The sequence below is a fragment of the Rhincodon typus genome, chromosome 24 (genome assembly GCF_021869965.1).
Source record: "Rhincodon typus isolate 14 chromosome 24, sRhiTyp1.1, whole genome shotgun sequence".
NCBI lineage: Eukaryota > Metazoa > Chordata > Chondrichthyes > Orectolobiformes > Rhincodontidae > Rhincodon > Rhincodon typus.
The window spans coordinates 44,704,962-44,724,806 of NC_063355.1; the positions used below are offsets into that span (position 1 = coordinate 44,704,962).

At 45.2% G+C, this 19,845-nt stretch overlaps 1 protein-coding gene across 1 annotated transcript in view; it reads right to left on the bottom strand.

The window, feature by feature from the left end:
* LOC109933615 (adhesion G-protein coupled receptor D1-like) overlaps nucleotides 1-19,845 on the bottom strand; it is a 104,178-nt gene that overhangs the window by 26,678 nt on the left and 57,655 nt on the right. The gene's annotated exons all lie outside the window — the stretch shown is intronic.

A 19,845-nucleotide genomic window follows, 5' to 3' on the forward strand; every position in this document is an offset into this window, starting at 1 on the left:
TCAGCACTGACCCTCTGACAGTGCCCACTCCCTCAGCACTGACCCTCCGACAGTGCCCACTCCCTCAGCACTGACCCTCCGACTGTGCCCACTCCCTCAGCACTGACCCTCCGACAGTGCCCACTCCCTCAGCACTGACCCTCCGACAGTGCGGCACTCCCTCAGCACTGACCCTCCGACAGTGCGGCGCTCCCTCAACACTGACCCTCCGACAGTGCGGCGCTCCCTCAACACTGACCCTCCGACAGTGCGGCACTCCCTCAGAACTGACCCTCTGACAGTGCGATACTCCCTCAACTTGGGCCTATACTAGGAGTTGAGCAGAATATGAGGTGATCTTATTGAAGCAGCTCAGAAATTGAAGCAATGAGAGAATGTTTCCTCTACAAGTGAGATAGATCTCAGGGACCTAGTATCAGAACGAGGTCTCCCTTTTATGGCAAAGATGAGGACAAAGGTTTTCCTCTGAGGGCTATTTGAGTGTGAAATCCCCTTCTCGGGAGGAGGTGGAGTCTGTGTCTTTAAATTTATTCAAAGTTGCGTTAGACAGATTGCTAATGGACGTGGGGGTCAGAGGTTATGGGATCAGGTGGAAAAATGGAACTGAGAGCATGATCTGATTGGCCATGATTGTATTGACTGGCAGAGATGGAAGGGCAGAATGGTCTAATCCTGTTCCTCTATTCCTATATGCTGCACTAGAAACGTCAGCTGAGAATTTGTGCTCAGGTCTCTGGCCTATGGCTTTATAGAAACATAGAATTTTGGTGCAGGAGTAGGCCATTCGGCCCTTCGAGCCGGCACCACCATTCAATATGATCATGGCTGATCATACAATCTCAGTGTCCCATTCCCACCCTCTCCCCAAACCCCTTGGTCCCTTTAGCCTCAAGGGCCACGTCCAGCTCCCGCTTGAATATATCAAATGAACTGGCCTCAACAGCTTCCTGTGGGAGAGAATTCCACAGGTTCTCAGCTCTCTGAGTGAAGAAATTCTTCCTCATCTCATTCCTGAATGGCCTACACCCTATTCTTAGGCTGTGAACCCTGGTTCTGGACTTCCCCAACATTGGGAACATTCTTCCTGCATCTAGTCGATGCAATCCCATCAAGATTTTATATTTTTCTATGCGATCCCCCCTCATTCTTCTAAATCCCAGCGTGTACAAGCCCAGTCGATCCAGTCTTTCCTCATATGTCAGTCCTGCCATCCCGAGGAATCAGTCTGGTGAAAACTTCTCTGGATTCCGTCAATATCAAGAATGCCCTTTCACAGACTCAGAGACCAAAACTGTACACAATCCCTAAGGAGTGGCCTCACCAAGGCCCTGTATAACTGCAGCAAGACGTCCTTACTCCGATACTCAAACCCTCTTGCTATGAAGGCCAGCATGCCATTAGCTTTCCTCGCTGCCCACTGCACCTGCATGCCAACCTTCAGCAACTGTTCCACCATGGTACCCAAGTCTCACTGCACCTCACCTTTTCCTAAACTGCCACCATTCAGGTAATAACCTGCCTTCCTGTTTTTGTGACCAAAGTGGGTAACCTCACACTTATCCACATTATGCTACCTTTGTCACGTATGTGCCCACTCAGCCAGTCTGTCCAAGCCACCCTGCAGCCTCTTAGCATCCTCCTCACAGCACACACTGCCCCCAGCTTAGTACCAACTGCAAATTTGGAAATATTGCATTCAATTTCTTTGTCCAAAACATTAATGTACATTGTGAACAGCTGGGGGTCCCAGCACTGAACCCTGTGGTACCCCAATCGTCTCTGCCTGCCCCTCTGAAAAGGACCCGTTTATTCCAAATCTCTGCTTCCTGTCTGCCAAACAGTTCTGTATCCTTGTCAATACATTATCTCAGATACCATGAGCTTTAGTTTTCCTTACCAAACTTTTGCGTGGAACCTTGTAAAAAGCCTTTTGAAAGTCCATCTACTGATTCACCCTTGTCCACTCTACTGGTCATATCCTCAAAAAATTCCAGAAGATTTGTCAAGCATGATTCCCCTTCAGTGAATCCATGCTACTGGGACCAATTCTGTCACTGCTTTCCAAAGGCTCAGTTATTACATCCTTAATAATTGACTCCAGCATTTTCCCCACCACCGATGTCAGGCTAACCGGCCGATAATTCCCCATTTTCTCCCTCCCTCCTTTTTTAAAGAGTGGATACATTAGCTACCCTCCAGTCAATTGGAACTCTTCCAATGTCTACAGAATGCTGGAAAAATGATCACCAATGCATCCACTATTTCTAGGGTAACTTCCTTAAGTACTCTGGGATGCAGAGCATCAGGCCCTGGGGACTTATCGGGTTTTAATCCCATCAATTTCCCCAAAACCAGTTCCTGACTAATAAGGATTTCCTTCAGTTTCTCCTTCATGCTTAACCCTCTGTCCCCTAGCATTTCCAGAAGGTTATTTGTGTCCTACTTAGTGAAGACAGATCCAAAGTATTTGTTCATCTGGTCTGCCATCTCTTTGTTGCCCATTATGATTCTTACTGTAAGGGACCTACATTTGTCTTCACCAGTCTTTTTCTCTTCACATATCCATAGAAGCTTTTGCAGTCAGTTTTTATGTTTCCTGCAAGCTTACTCTCTTATTCTATTTTCCCCTTCTGCATCAAACCCTTTCAGCAGAGGATGACAATTTTAATTTTCTCCTAGTCCTCATGTTTGCTGCTTTTTTTTCTGGCCAATTTATGTGCCTCTTCTTTGGCTTTAACACTGTTCCTGATTTCCCTTGTTAGCCATGGTTGAGCCACTTTCCCTGTTTTACTCTAATGTCAGAAGGGATGTATAATTGTTGAAGTTCATCCATGTGTTCTTTAAATGCCTGCCATTGCCTATCCACTGTCAACCCCTTAAGTATCCTTGGCCAGTTTATCCTAGTTGATGTATGCCTCATACCATCAAAGTTAGCTTTCGTTAAGTTCAGGGTCCTAGTTTCAGATTTAATTGTGTCACTCTCCATCTTAATGAAGAATTCTACCATATTATGGTCACTCTTCCCTAAAGGATCTCACACCACAATGTTGCTAATTAATCCTCTCTCATTACACAATACCCAGCTTAGGATGGCTTGCTCTCTAGCTGGTTCCTCAACATATTGGTTGAGGAAACCATCCCTCATATATACCAGGAAATCCTCCTCCATCACACTACTACCAGTTTGGTTAGTCCAATCAAAACGCAGATTGAAGTCACCCATAATAACTGCTGTACCCTTACTACATGCATCTCTAATTTCCTGTTTGATGCCATCCCCAATCGCACAAGTATCATTTGGTGGTCTGTACACAACTCCCACTAATGATTTTTCCCCTTTGGTGTTCCGCAGCTCCACCAGTACAGATTCCACATCATCCAGGCTAATGTTCTCCCTTACTATTGTGTTAATCTCCTCCTTAACCAGCAACACTACCCCGTCTCCCTTTCCTTTACATTTACCTTTCCTGAAGAGTGAATAACCCTGGACAGTGAGTTCCCATCCTTGGTCACCCTGGAGCCAGGTCTCTGCGATCCCAATAACATCATATCCATTAATAACTGTTTGTGCAGTTAATTCACCCACTTTATTACAAATGCTCCTCATATTGAGACACAGAGCCTTCAGGCTCGCTTTTTTGACATTTATTACCTTTTTAGAATCATTGTGAAATGTGGCCTTTTTTGATTTTTGTCTTTGGTTTCTCTACCTTGTACTTTCACTTTTCCCCTTAATGCCTTTTGTTTCCGCCCCTACTTTACATCCCTTCGACTTCCTGCACTGGTTCCCATCCCTGAGCCATATTAGTTTAAACCCTCCCCAGTAGCAATTTACCTTACGGCATTTTGACTGTGATGAGAGGCAGTAACCACTGGACCATGTGACTGTGCGACAGTACCATGGGGATCATGGGGCACTGACTGGGTGGAACATTTCAAGCCAGATCTTTATTGTGGGGTAATCTGAGCTGCCACGTGGGGGAGATTCTGAATCCTGGATTGCATCTTTGGGTCCTTGTGAAATTTCAGCACATTTCAGCTGATGGGGAGCATGGGGTCTGAGAAGGCCACGAGAGATCCACTGGCTGAATTCCTGGGACTTTGTCTCAACACCGCTGCCAGGCATCGAGAGCAATACATTACAGAAGTTCCTCCTTGTTGCGAAGCATGTTGACCTTGGATCAGGAGAGGTGCTATATAAATGCATCCATTCACTGCAGCTTGCATCTCCACATTCATCGTCCATTCACAGTCAAGAAAACGCTATGGCAATGGCTTGAAGTTTCCACACTCTGAAGAAGATTTAATGGATATGATTTGACGTCACTGTCTCCTTTTATAAAGCAGTAGCCCCTGAAGAACACTCCTTTCTCTTTTTAATCAATAATCAATATACCTCTGTGAGGAAATATGAACCTGAAGATTTCCCTCCGTAAAGGATAAACATGATTCCTTGAGTACATCAGGGGCACCATCTCTAACAATCTGCAAATGTCTCACCTTTCCAGTTTGGTACATTTCCAGCTGCTCTGCCCAGAACCGTAAGAAACTACAGAAGGTTGTGTGCACAGCCCAGACCATCACAGAAGCCAAACTTCCATCCATGCACTCTATTTACACGGCTCGCTGCTGGGGAAAGGCGGTCAACATCATCGCACCCCAGTAATGACCCCCAACAGCCTCTTCCATCAGGCAGAAGATACAGAAGCCTGAACACACGCACCAACAGATTCAAGAACAGCTTCTCCCTGCCATTATTAGACTGCCATTATTAACTTCAAATAATGTTGATCTTGTTAATATTGATCCTGCTTTGCGCACCTCCTGTGCAGTGTAACCTGTATGCCTCACTCTGTCTGAGCACCCCATGATCCGTGCATCCTTGTTTACTATGATCTGCCTGTACTGCTCGCAAACAAAGCTTTTTGCTGCAGTTAGGTATGTGACTACAAGAATTCAAATCAACGAATCACCTCCACCAGAAGCACAGAAATGAAGAAGACCACAGAGGTGGTCACACTGAGGAAAACAGCTTTTCAAAGAGCTCAAACGATATTTGGTGAAATTTGCGTTGAGTGGTTATTGCGAACTGAGCTGTCACTGTGCTTTTGCACTGGGTACACGAAGGAATGGTAGACAGATACACGACAAAAAAACATCCAGGAGACTTTGCTGCATTATGTTTCTGAATGGAATATTGCTCACTAACACCCACATTTCCACAAACTGTTAACTTTATACATATCATTTGTACAAATCTTGCAAGAATGACCTAGTGCTGGAAAGTAGGACTTGTGTAGATTTAGTGCATTTTTGGTAGTACAGACACAATGAGCCAAAAGGCCTCTTCTGTAATGTATGATTCAGTGATCTCCAGATCTTACTAAGCAAGGCGTTCTGAGAACTGTGTTGCTGAAAATCACTCGATAATAAGGTTCTCTTTAGCTAATTCCTCACCATTCAACATTGTACCACCAGCAGTTTGTGACGTCACTGTATGCCGTAATCTCAGGATTGCCAGCTGGATTTGTGTTTGTACATCAGCATCAATTACACCATTACCTGATGATAATCAACTAACTGTTCAGCAATGATCCACAGTCTCCCCTGTCTGACGGGAAAGCCAGTGGAGAAAATTGACTTTCAGATAGAGCAGGCACATTTTTGCAAAGAATCTACACAGGCTCATTCAATCTACTGAGACAATCGATACATGAAAGGGGATTAAGCATCTGTAATTCACGGAGAGACAGTTCAAATTAGCAAAGACAGTCAGTGGATGGAGGGAGTGGATGTTTGTGGATGTGGTGCCAGTCAAGTGGGGGCTGCTTTGTCCTGGATGGTGTCAAGCTTCTTGAGTGTTGTTGGGGCTGCACTCATCCAGGCAAGTGGGGAGTATTTCCATCACACTCCTGACTTGTGCCTGGTAGATGGTGGGACAGGCTTTGGGGAGTCAGGAGGTGAGTTACTTGCTGCAGTATTCCCAGCCTCTGACCTACTGTTGTAGTTACTGTATTGATGTGGTGAGTCCAGTTGAGTTTCTGGTTAATGGTAACCTCCAGGATGTTCGTAGTGGGAGAATTTTGTGAAGGCAATGCCATTAAACATCAAGGGGTGATGGCCAGACTCCCTCTGGTTAGAGATTGCTTTTGCCTGACCCTTGTGTGGTGTGAATTACGTTGAGGTCATTTGCAGATTTGGGGCCAGTTTTGAGTTGCAGTCAGTTTTCTTTTGTCTCCAATTGTTTAATCAGAGGGAGTTGGATTGTAGAGAATCAGCAAACGAGCCAGAAGATGATGGTGCAAGATATTTTTAACAGTGAATTGTTGTGATCTAGAATGTGCTGCCTAAAAGGGTGGTGGCAGCAGATTCCATAGGAACTTTCCACAGGGAACTAGAGAAAAAATAATAGAAAAGAACTACAGAGCCAGAGACAAGGGGACAAATTGCCTGGTTGTCTCAAAGTTCAAGTATAGGTATGATGGGCTGAATAGCCTCATTCTGTTTTAGGATGCAAAAATAAGGGTTTCAAACTCATTTTGGAAATTGTAGTCTATGTTTCTGTGTGCTAGGATGTACAATTAGATTTGTATGTGTAACCAGTTAATCCTTCATAACACTGACAAAACTTTTAACACAGTTGAGATGAAGTGGGACCAGAGATGAACGTAATTGAACCAGCAAATATTGTAATCCCCCTTTTAAACATTCAATCACACTTTTTATATACCCTTTGTCTAAATTCCCATCTCCTCACCGATAATGAGAATTACTTATATAAATATGTCACACTGTAATTACACTGTAATCCTGCTACTGGGAGAGCTGTGACAACAGAAAGTGTAACTTTAAAAGCTGACTCGGAGAGAATGGAAGGGTTTTTAATGTATTCTTGGAATGTGGGTCTGGCTGGTAAGATCTGCATTACCCAGATACAACAGAGCGACTTGCTGAACCCCTACAGGTTACAAGTCGACAAATCCCCTAAAGGGGAGTTTGCCTAAGAATAGCAGGTCCCCTGTGTGTAATCGACACTAGGGAACCAGCTGGGCTTTTATTACAATGCAATAGCTTTATCGTCCCTTGCATTACTCCCACTATTTCCTGAATTCTAATTCTCAGTCTGGCCGTGATGGGATTTGCATCACACCCTCTGGGTATTTGTCTATTAAACGATGATAAATAGATGTGGTTTTTGAAGATATCAAGCTGAACGCAGCACTTTAGCATCTGGCTTATGTGCAGAAATCCCAACTGAGAAATGTTAATTAAAATAAAGAGAACATTGGAATATTTCTGCCCATCTCCTTAAGGAACTGCAACACACTGGGGTATAGTTCTTCAAAACTGTTCAATCAAACATCTTGAGAATGTGAGGCAGTGTAACACATATCCCTGTGAGCTATACAGAGCCCAAATACTTTCCACTTTCCCCATTCAGTGTCCATGTTAATGTACTTTTCAACAGCCATTAGAATTAGTTAGGACTGAGAACTTTTGGATGATTTTGCTATCACCGAGTCACAGAGATATACAGCACGGAAACAGATCTTCGGTCCAACTCGTCTGTGCCACCCAGATATCCTAAATTAATCTAGTCCCATTTGCCAGCATTTGGCCCATATCCCTCTAAACCCTTCCTATTCATGTTCCCATCCAGATGCCTTTTAAATGTTGTAATTGTACCAGCCTCCACCACTTCTTCTGGTCATTTCGTACACTCACCACCTTCTGTGTGAAAAAGTTGCCCCTTAGGTCCCTTTTAAATCTTTCCCATCTCACCTTAAACCTATGCCCTCTATTTTTATTCCCTTGTCAAAGACCAAATAAAACTTTTAACTTTCCCCCTCCTTCCCAGCTTCCACCTAGCTGAGATCACCAACAACCTTCATTCATATAGCACCTTTAAAACATCCCAGAGTGCTTCACAGGAGAGTAATCAGGAACAAGTAGGCACTGAGACACATGTGAAGATATTAAAACAGGTGAACAAAGAATTGATCAACTAGATGTGTCCAACATTGAACTGTCCTGTCACCTCTGGATCCCCAGCTGCAGGGAGGAAAGACATCACCCTCAGACTTGAGGAACTGCCAACACGGATGAAATATATCCAGCTGGAGAAACTCAGCAGGTCGGCAGTATCTGCAGAGAGAAACACAGTGTTAATGTTTTGAGTCCAGCGACCCCTAGGAAAACTGATTGGAGGAGGAGAGAAAGAGAGAGAGGTGGAGAGGTTTAGGGAGTCCCAGATCACAGTCATGGGTATGTGTGCAGGTTGGCACTCTCAGTGCTGTATTGAAAGGGAGCTGCACTGTCAGAAGTGCCATCGCATAGTGCATGGGGCACAGGCAGCTGGACGTACAGCCCCCAGTGATCCAGCGATTACAAGAGGTTAGAGTTGGAGTGTGGAGATCGCAGACGTTATCAAACTGGAGTAGGTTACAGTGATTAAGGCCATGGACTGATGTGAACATGAGAAGAGAGTTTGAAACTGATGACCTGAGCAGACCATGTCAATACAGGGGGGTGATGGGGAAATGTGTCTTTGCTGAAAGGCAGCCAGGTTATTTGAGGAATTTATGGAGACTGACATGTCGAAGGGTACTCAGGAGAATATGGAAAAGATCAGCCCTGAATTTAACTACCCTTGAGTTAAGTAAAATGCTGAGATTGTGAAGAGTCAGTGGCCAGGGAGAGTGATGATGTCAGCAGATGTTAGGCAAGGTTATTAGCAGGGACTGATGTTAGAGGCGGCAGGTTTAATTGTTAATGGCCCAATGTGGAGGACATCTAAGACAGAATGTCAGCCATGCAGGGTAACGATAGAGACAGTGGAGGCACAAAGAGTGGTGATGGAAGCCAGCAGTATAATTAGTTAACTTCTTAACAGCAAGTGGTTTCGTCATTTCCCAGCATTTAAGGGAGACAATGGTGTAGTCGTAATGTCTGAAGAAGAGTCACAGGACTCAAAATGTTAACTTGTCTCTCTCTCTTTCTCTCTCTGTCCACAGATGCTGCCAGACCTGCTGAGTTTCTCCAGCATTCTCTGTGCCAGTGGTAATGCCACTGGCCAGTAAACCAGAATTCCAGGCTAATGCTCTAGGAACATGACAGATGGGGAAATTTAAATTTTAAAGAAATCTGGAATTTAATAAAACAACCAGTCAAACAGTGATCACATAATCACTGCCAAGTGTCAAAAAACTCAGCTGGTTCATTAATGTCCTTTAGAGAGGGAAATCTGTCTTTCTTACCTAGTCAGGGTTACATGTGACTCCAGACCTAGTTGACCCTCTGAAATAGCTGAGCAAAGCCATTCAGTTGAAGGGGCAGTTAGGGATATGCAATAATTGGCAATACCCACCTCCCATGAAAGAATTTTTAAAGAAGTATCACTAAGAGGGACTGTCTTATCTGCTATTCCACAATTGTTCCTGTATTCCTCCCCATTTGCACTGGACTCAGACCATAACATATAGGAGCAGAATTAGGCCATTCGGCCCATCAGGTCGGCTCTACCATTTGATCATGACTGATACGTTTCTCAACCCTATCGTCCTGCCATCACCTCTTACCATTCAAGGACCTACCTATCTTTGTCTTAAATACACTCAGTGATATGGTCTCCACAGCCCTTTGTGGCACTGAGTTCCACAGAATCACCACCCTCTGGCTGATGAAATTCCTCCTCATCTTAGCTCAAAAGGGTCATCCCTTCACTTTGAGGCTGTGTCCTCAGGTTCTAGTCTCTCCTACGAGCAGAAATACCTACTCAACATCCACTCTAGCCAGGCCTCTCCATATTCTGTAAGTTTCAATCAGATACTCCCCGCCCCATCCTTCTAAATTCCATAGAGTACAAACCTAGAGTCCTCAACTGCTCCTCATGTGCTCAGCCTTTCATGCCCAGGATCATTCTTGTAAAACCTCCTCTTGACCCCCTCCAAGGCCAACACATCTTTCCTTAGATACGGGGCCCAAAAACTGCTCTCAGTGTTCTAAATGCAATCTGACCAGATTCTCATACAGCCTCAGCAGTATGTCTCTTGTATATTCTAGCCCTCTCCAAATTAATACTAACATTGCATTTGTCTTCCTAACTGACAAATGAACCTGCATGTTAACTTTAAGAGAATTCTGAACGAGGATTCCCAAGTCTGCTTGTACTTCAGATTTCTGAAGCCTTTCCCCATTAAAAAAATAGTCTATGCCTTTATTCTTCCTACCAAAGTGCATTACCTCATACTTTCCCACATTGTATTCCATCTACCATTTCTTTGCCCACTCTCCTGCCCTGTCCAAGTCTATCTGCAGCCTCCCCACTTCCTCAACACTACCTGTCCCTCCACCTATCTTTGTGTCAGCTGTAAACTTAGCAACAATGCCCTCTGTTCCTTTGTCCAGATCGTTAATATATAATGTGAATGGTTGTGCTCCCAACGCTGACCTCTGCTCAACTCCCCTAGTCACCAGCTGTCATCCTGACAAAGACCCCCGAATCCCCACTCTCTGACCTCTGCCAGTAAGCCAATCCTCCATCCATGCCAGTACCTTGCCCCTTCGATCTTATTTAGCAGCCTCCTGTACGGCACCTTGTCAAAGGCCTTCTGGAAATCCAAATCAATCACGTCCCCAGCTTCTCCTCTGTCTGAAGAAGGGTCCTGACCCAAAACATCAACTTTCCGGCTCCTCTGATGCTGCCTGGCCTGCTGTGTTCCTCCAGCTCCACACTGTGTTATCTCTGACTCCAGCATCTCCTTTATCTAACTTGCTCATTACCACCTCAAAGAATTCTAACAGATTTGTCAGGCATGACCTCTCCTTGATGAAGCTGTGCTGACTCGGCCCTATTTTACCATGTACTTCCAAGTATTCCGCAATCTCATCCTTAATAATAGACTCTCAAATCTTACCAACGACCGAGGTCAGGCTAACCAGCCTATAGCTTCCTGTCTTCTGCCCCCTTCCCTTCTTAAACAGGATGGGGGGGGGTTACATTAATCATTCAGAGATAGTAAGAACTGCAGAAGCTGGAGTCAGAGTCAACACAGTGTGGATTTGGAGGAACACAGCAGGCCGGGCAGCATCAGAGGACTCCAGTGATTCCTGAAAGATCCCCACCAATGCCTCTACAATTTCCTCCACTATCTCCTTCAGAACTCTGGGGTGTAGTCAATCTGGTCCAGGTGATTTATCCACCTTCAGACCTTTCAGCTTCCTTAGTGATGGCCACTGCGCTCACCTCTGCACCCTCCCCCCACCCCACCCCCCACAAAGACTCTCTTGAAGTTCTGATATGCTGATATTGTCTTCCAACGTGAAGACTGATGCAAAGTACCTGTTCAGTTCCTCTACCATTGTTTTGTTCCCCATTACAACTTCTCCAGCCTCATTTTCCAGTGGTGAATGTCCATTTTTGCCTCTATCTTACCTTTTAGATATTTATAAGAACTCTTACAATCTTAGTCATAGTCATGGTCATAGAGTCATACAGCGTGGAAACAGACCCTTTGATCCAACCAGTCTATAACCTCAAACTAAACTAGTCCCACCTGCCTACACTTGGCCCATATCCCTCCAAACCTTTCTTATTCATTTACTTATCCAAATGTCTTTTAAACGTTGTAACTGTACCCACATCCATCACTTCCTCTGGAAGTTTATTCCACACACAAACCACACTCTGCATAAAAAAAAATTTTCTCCTCTCACCTTAAAAATATGCTCCCTGATCTCATAATCCCCTGCCCTAGGGAAAAAAAACACCTGGCATTCACCTTATCTATGCCCCTCATGATTTTATAAACCTCTATAAGGTCACCCTTCAACCTCCTGAAGCAGTAATGAAGCAAAGTAGTAATGCAAGACAACAAGGTGCAGGGCTGGATGAACACAGCAGGCCAAGCAGCATCATAGGAGCAGAGAGGCTGACGTTTCGGGCCTAGACCCTTCATCAGAAAAGGGGGAGGGGAAGAGGGTTCTGAAATAAATAGGGAGAGAGGGGGAGGCGGATAGAAGAGGGATAGAGGAGAGGATAGGTGGAGAGGAAACAAACAGGTCGAAGAGGTGGGGATGGAGCCAGTAAAGGTGAGTGTAGGTAGGGAGTTAGGGAGGAGATAGGTCAGTCCAGGGAGGATGGACAGGTCAAGGGGGCGGGATGAGGTTGGTCGGTAGGAGATGGAGGTGCGGCTTGAGGTGGGAGGAAGGGATAGGTGGGAGGAAGAACAGGTTAGGGAGGCAGGGACGAGCTGGACTGGTTTTGGGATGCGGTAGGGGGAGGGGAGATTTTGAAACTTGTGAAATCCACATTGATACCGTTGGGCTGCAGGGTTCCCAAGTAATAATGCACTCACTTTGAATGCCACGGGTGAGAAATGAAGGCCAAACAATAAGGCAGAGTCAGATTTTAAAATGGTACCAACTAAAGAAAAAAGAATAACACAATGATTTTGACTTTTCAAGTTGAAAATATTTAAACCTGATTGAAGGACAATGGTACAACTGATACTGTTTCACAATAAGGATTTAATGTAGAGACAATAGGGACTGCAGATGTTGGAAGCCAGAGTCTATAGGCCCATACTGAGAGCTGCTTATAGGTGAGCAGCTCAGACAGTATCCAAGGAGCAGGAAAGTCAACATTGCAGCCCAAACATTGACTTTCCTGCTCCTCAGATGCTGTCTGACCTGCAGTGCTTTTCCAGCCTCACACCTAAGGAGTTAATTTACCTATGATTGTGATTTATTTATTTCCTCTTATTCATGCTCAATCACAATTGTGTTCGGGAAAATTAATCCCAATAGCATCTTGAATGCAGAATCTTTTAATAAATTCACTCTATATTTTCCATTGTGAAGACTTCCATTCTATTAATTCTGCTCAAAAATTACTAGCTAGCTTACCCTCATTTTTCAATTTTCTCCTCCATTATTGCTTTTTTTTAGTTGTCCTCTACTTGTTTTTAAAGGCTTCCCAATCCTCTGGCTTCCCATTAATCCTCATCACACTGTATACTGTTTATAACACAGTTCCAGGGTGAAGTATGCACTGAGACCTCCCAGCCCAGGGCAATTACTACTGCACCACACAAACCTCAATCAACACTTTATTCTGCCTGTTATAATCCAATTGAAAACAAATCCCTGTGTCGAATCTGACCCAAATCTCCTAAACCCACAGTCACCTGCAAACAGCATTTCAACACTTCATTGGTTTCACAGGTGTCAATGCAACTGATCATCTCTCCCTGAATCAACTGGTTTTTCAGAATCCGAATGGAATTTCTGAAAAACCCGGATAATTGAGGATGTAGGATTAATGGATTAGATGATGAACCTGCCTTCCAGATTGGCTGACGTTTCGGGCCTAGACCCTTCATCAGAAAAGGGGGAGGGGAAGGGGGTTCTGAAATAAATAGGGACTGGGAGGCGGATAGAAGATGGATAGTTGCAGTGGGAGAGAGATCCCCTGAGGTTTGTCCGGAGGGAGGAGGGTAACTTCTTCAGGCTAGGCATCCTTAGAAGAGGCTTCGCAGTGGGTGAAACTCAGTGGGATTACAAATCTGCAAAATGTGATTATGTGCTCACACTGTATGAGGTCTGAGACCCACAGTACAGACAGCAGTAGGATCAGAAGCATGCTTACAGTAACGTGCTTACAATCCTGTAACAACACACAGCACCACGGATAACTAACATTACAGTGTGGTCTCTGCGTCAACATCTCAGGAGATTGCCAGAGCGATGGGCACATGTCCTGAGACGGTACTGCACTGTTGGAGGTGTCACCAATTAAATGCCAAACCGAGCTCCGGCCTACCCTTTCCGACAGCCACATTTTCAAAACAGAGCTGATCTCCTCTGCGTCCTGGTCAATATTTGTCTCCCGACTCACACCAGTCTACCTCAGCATCGTCACACTGCTCTGTGTGGGATCTTGCTGTGTGCATGGTAGTTTTAGTAAAATATTTCACTGGGTGCAACACACAATGAGGAGGTGACTGGTGCTACAGAATCATAGAGTCCCTACAGTGTGGAAAAAGGCCCTTTGGCCCAACAAGTTCACACCGGCCCTAGGAACATCCCACCCAGACCCATTCTCCAAACCCACCTAATCTACACATCCCTGAACACTATGGGGTAATTTAGCACGGCCAATCCACCTAGCCTGCACACCTTTGGACTGTGGGAGGAAACTGGAGCACCCGGAGGAAACCCACACAGACACGGGGAGAATGTGCAAACTCCGCACAGTCACCCGAGGGTGGAATCGAACCCAGGTCCCTGGTGCTGTGAGGCAGCAGTGCTAACCACCAAGTCGCCATGCCACCCCACACCAGAAATTCTGTTGCTGCTTTGAGCTTTTCTCGGAATCAGCACGAGAGAGATTCCAATTGGGGTGGAGTGGGGGTCAGGAAGAGACAAAAGAAAAATCGATGACAGTGTCTGAAGCTGTGAATTTCCGGTGAGTTACTGCTGCTCCAGGACAGTGTCAGAATTCCCGGAAATCCAGCTCACTGGCAGGATTTCGGTCAGGGTGAAGAGGAATGGGAATGGAAGTGATGCACTTCACTGGGTGCTGCTTTGGGAGCAGGGCAGTCAGGATTAACCCTGCAGAATAGTGAGGCTGCAAGCTGCATAAAAACCAACAATCCTCAGAGTCCATAAATCCCCTTGGGAGAATGGGCCTCGGATTATTAACACTTTCAGCCCTGAAATTAACTTGTCAGAAATAACCCAAGTGCCTGCAGTTGATATCTGTAACTTCATTGCAAATGTGTTTACAGAAAAAGATGATCAGAATGTCTGGGAAAACCATTTTCTTAGCATTGCAGATGAAAGTGTATTCTTCTTGTGGTTCCTATTGCAGTTACTATTCGTACTGATTGTAATGAGGTCAGCCAGGTGGACCTGATAGAATAGGAGTTCCCTGACTGGGGCTGTTAACCTGGTCCAATCAGGGAGCCCTGGCTGACAGATAGAAACAGGAATGTCAGGGTATCTGCTCACTCTGAGAGCTGGATCAGTGCCAAGGGCTCTCCCCCTGTAAATAAAGGGGGACTTGGTGACAGGATACCGACCTCTGTGGAGTTAGTTCACTAGTGATGCCACACCTGCTTATCTATGGCTGCAGTGGTTTTAAAGATTGAGCTGTCATGCTGGTGTCTGTACCTGTGAACCGGAAGGCCCAGGTTCAAGTCCTACCTGCTCCAAAGATGTGTAATGGTTAATTAGCAAATATCTTAAAGAATAAGTTGTCATGCTGAATACCCAGGTCCAGCGAGTGGTAGCACTGACTGGTACAACAGTTGCATTCTCTGTTCCTGCTCCTCGTGACCCTGACGCACAGCAGGAGAATTCAATCCTGTTGGGTGGCTTCCTGAGCCGAATCTCAAGGTCATTTGGAATTGCGCCTCGTGGCCAGGACTTTCAAAACCCAGCCCCAGGGTGCAGCCTGGTGAGTAATAGCTCTCTCTACCTGATCCTTCATGCTCTCCTCACGCAGCCCCGGAAGATGGTAACTATGGAGAATGGGTCATCACTCTCATCCTTCTGGAATGTGCCTTTGCAAACGTCTGGAAAAATGTTTCTGCATTGTCAGTCTGTGCCCAACCCTGGCAGTTCCATCAAACAGGACTCTGTGCCTAATGCGCTTTTCCCTGGGGCATATGCTGAGAGAAACATCAATTAATCCCTGAGGACCATTAGTTTGCTAAAAGAGGCCTATGGTCTGCCTGATACCTACTGGTCTTCCAGTGCCAGGCCTGCCCTTAGCCAAGCGCTGCAGATTGGCACATTCTGAGGTCCAGGAACTACATGCTGAGGGGCACACTGCAGCTCAAGGGAACTACCTCAGACCAGGAAAGGTCACTGCCAAAGGCCATTTACAGCTACAGTGCCCTGAGGATCTGGGAATTGTGCAGCCCCTTATGGTCAGTGCCTTTAGTGTTGGATGTATGTTATGGATACCAGGTGTACAGTAACTGTGATTGTGCTGAGGCACTTCCTGAGACAGACATATGCTGCATGGAGACAATGTGAACTCTATCGCACTTTCAGTAATGTCTAGTTTGAACTGTTGCTATTCATTTTATGAATAAAGTAAACATTTAAAGTAAAGTAAATAGGAGAAACTATTATTCTTGTGCCACTATTCTACAGGGATACATTAAAATGACAGGAAACTTCTACCATCAGTATTCTGTGACTTCCGGCTGCATCAAAAGCCCAAATGAGATGCAGCTCCTGCCTTTATATTATCTGTTACCATGGGTTGTACATTTACATCTGTATCTCTTTGTCCTAACTGCACTTTCTAGCCCTGACTCTGTCAGAAATCCTGTGGCCAGATCACCCTGTATTCTCCGTTATGGGAGTGTTTGATTCCCTTGGCAATACAGAGTCCAGTTCCTGCCTAGCGGTGACCTTGTGGCCTGAGCCTGTAGTTGTGAACACTCTGTGCTATGTCACTCGGGTGTCTGAGCAAGAGACCTCTTTGATCCCAAGAGCTGCCTCTCCTGCTCTGGTCAGTTTGTACACAAACACATGGCCAGACAGAAAACCTCCCACTCCTGCTGAAAACCTTCAAACAGTTTCCAAAAAGATCCACTTCTGGTGTTTGTCAAATGTAAATCCCCATCACCTTCTCCTGATCAGTTATGCATTAGACATAGAATAGAATCCCTACAGTGTGGAAACAGGTCCTTTGGCCCAACGAGCCCACACTGACCCTTGGAGCATCCCACCCAGACCCATTCCCCCTATAACCCACCTAAGCTACACATCCCTGAACACTATGGGTAATTTAGCATGGCCAACCCACCTAGCCTGCACATCTTTGGACTGTGGGAGGAAACCAGAGCACCTGGAGGAAACCCACACAGACACGGGGAAAATGTGCAAACTCCACACAGACAGTCGCCTGAGGGTGGAATCGATCCCGAGTCGCTGACACTGTGAGGCAGCAATGCTAACCACTGAGCCACCGAGCCACTGTGCCACCCCAATTACACGATTCCAGTAAAACTGATTAATTAAACACAAACTGTTTCAATTGCACATTCAGGTGCAGCCCTCAGCAAAATGAAGTGTAGATTTAGATTTAAATTTATATTTTATTGTCACACGTACTCAAGTATAGGAGTACAATGAAAAGTGGACAAAGTCACCATTCTCCAGCACAATCTTGCTTACACACTTGATTACAAAACTGGAATAAATAAAACAACAGAAATAAAGGAAACAAAATGGGTACAATTACTCTATCCCTGCTCCCTTACAATCAGACAGGGCTTTATTAAAATAGTTTTCTAATCAGTTTATCGTTCAGGAAAGGTTTTCCCCTGAGCTGTATGCCTGACTTGAAATGAATGTTGTTAATATTCACAACATTACAATTGGTGTGAGGTATCTCAATAAAGAACATGCTGTATAGATACAAATTTGAGTTTTGTTGTACCTCTAATGTTTAATTAGAATATTTTGTAATGTGCTTTTACCAATATTATAAATAAAGCATATTTTGGAGAGAAAAAGAAAGATATTTGTACAAAACGTTTGGCTGATGTTTGTAAACTGGAATGTTTTTCTGATGAAGGGTCTAGGCCTGAAACGTCAGCCTTTCTGCTCCTATGATGCTGCTTGGCCTGCTGTGTTCATCCAGCTCTGCACCTTGTTGTCTCGTTATCTCATTCAAATGTTTCTATTTGCAATTTCTGGCAAGTGTGAGTTTGGAACTGAGCTGCACTCATTCATCAAGCAGCCAAATGAGGCACAATTAATGAATGTTTCCTGTTCTTACAACTCAGTCACACACAATGTCTCCTCACAGATTGGATCAGCTAGGTCTGCAGGTGGGAATCTCATAGAAACCTCTCCAATTCTAACAGGACTAGACAGAGTCAATGCAACAAGGATGTTCCCAATGACCAGGGAGTCCAGAATCAGGGGAGTCACAGTCTAAGGATACAGGGTGGGCCATTTCAGACTGAGATGGGGAGAAATGTCTTCACCCTGAGAGTAGGAAGCCTGTGGAATTCACGGCCACAGAGAGTGGTTGAGGCCAAAACATTGAATGTTTTCAAGAAGGAGTTAAATACAGTTTTCAGGCCTAAAGGGATCAAAGGGCATGGGGAGGAAGTAGGAAGAGGGGACTGAGTTAGATGATCAGCCATGGTCATATTGAATGGTGGAGCAAGCTTGAAGGGCTGAATGGTCTGCTCTGCTCATATTTTCTCTGTCTCTCTCTCTCCCGCCTTGTGATATCACTAAGTGGAAGTGATACTCAATAACAACCACATTTATTTTTATAACACCTTTAATGCAGTGGGAACAATCCAAGGTGCTTCACATGGAGTGTTTCTGAAATAATATTTAACATTAAGGTTCAAGGTGAGCGGGGGAAAGTTTCCAGGAGCTGTGCGAGGGAAGTTTTTCACGCAGACAGTGATAGGAGCCTGGAACACACTGCCTGAGGAGGTGGTGGTAGTGGGCACATTGGTGACATTTCAGAGGCAACTGGATGGTTACATGAATAGGGAGAAAATAGAGGGATATGGACCGAATAAGGGCAGAAGGTTTGTTTTTTTAGCTTAGGTAGAGCATGATGATCGGCACAGGCTTGGAAGGCTGAAGAGCCTGTTCCTGTGCTGTACTTCTCTTTTGTTCTTATTATCTAACATAACATGGCAAAATAGTTTGTGAAGGTCTTTTTGTGAAATTAAAAGAGGAGAGCCAGGTGGAGAGGTTAAAGGAGAGGGTTCCAGGATCTGAGGGAATGGGGATCACTGCTGGAGTGCCTGATACTGGGGAAGGCCCCAGAAGCTGCATTCAGAGGGATTCAGCTACCTCAAAGGTTCTACAGATCGCAGAGATCGCAGAGATAGTGAGAGGGTGAGACCATGGAGGCATTTTGAACATGAGGATGAGAATATGAAATCAAGCTGTTGGCTAATGAGGACATGCCGTGGATCAAACAAATCAGTGTCTGTTTTGCAGTGAGACTGTCGATGGAGGAACTGATTAAATTAATGGTGGAGTATTTCAGGAAGGTTTGAACCACCCTCTATAATTTCAGACAGAATCTGGGGCTACATTTCATTATGAGCAGCCGACAGAGACTGGTGGGATCTCACTCCATTGGTATTTGCTTAAAAACGATTCTCTCGGTGATTTTATTTTGCTGTTGAGTGTTTTTCCTCCACTGGTTCTTGTGGTGACTGTGCAATCGAGAGTTTAAAACGTCAAGGTGTGAAGGTGAACTTTGACCACAGAAATACAAGCAGCCTCTTATCGATCATGGATACAATTGAAGAACTCACTTCTGAGAACAACAGCTTGGACCAGATATTTTCCAAACAATTTGATTCAGAAATGTTATGACACATCTCTGGGGCAGGTGGGACTTCAGCCTGGGCCTCCTGGCTCAGAGGGAGAGACGCTACCACTGCCCCACAAGGACCTACCAGCTCAGTCTATGTAACTGAACCTGCAGAACTCCCATCACATCCTGTGAGCCTTGTCCTAACACATTTCAAGCCACCACTGCCAATCGGGGCTTTCTAACATTTCAGGGATGGTCCAGAATCTCCACAAACTGAATCTTAATCTCTGGGACGCTGCCAAGAGGAACATTACAGGGCCATTGAGAAACATGGATTCCCTTCATGCTCCTTCAACAGTTCAAAAAGTACCAAGAATTGGGAATATACTTTGTCGTGGCCAAAATCATCCGATCGGATTTCCATCTAGCCATGAGAGGACAGGGCACTGTGGGGGCCAGACTGGGTCAGGTGATCCCCCTCCCCAGTCACCCATCACCCCCCCCGCCAAGTCAAAGAATAC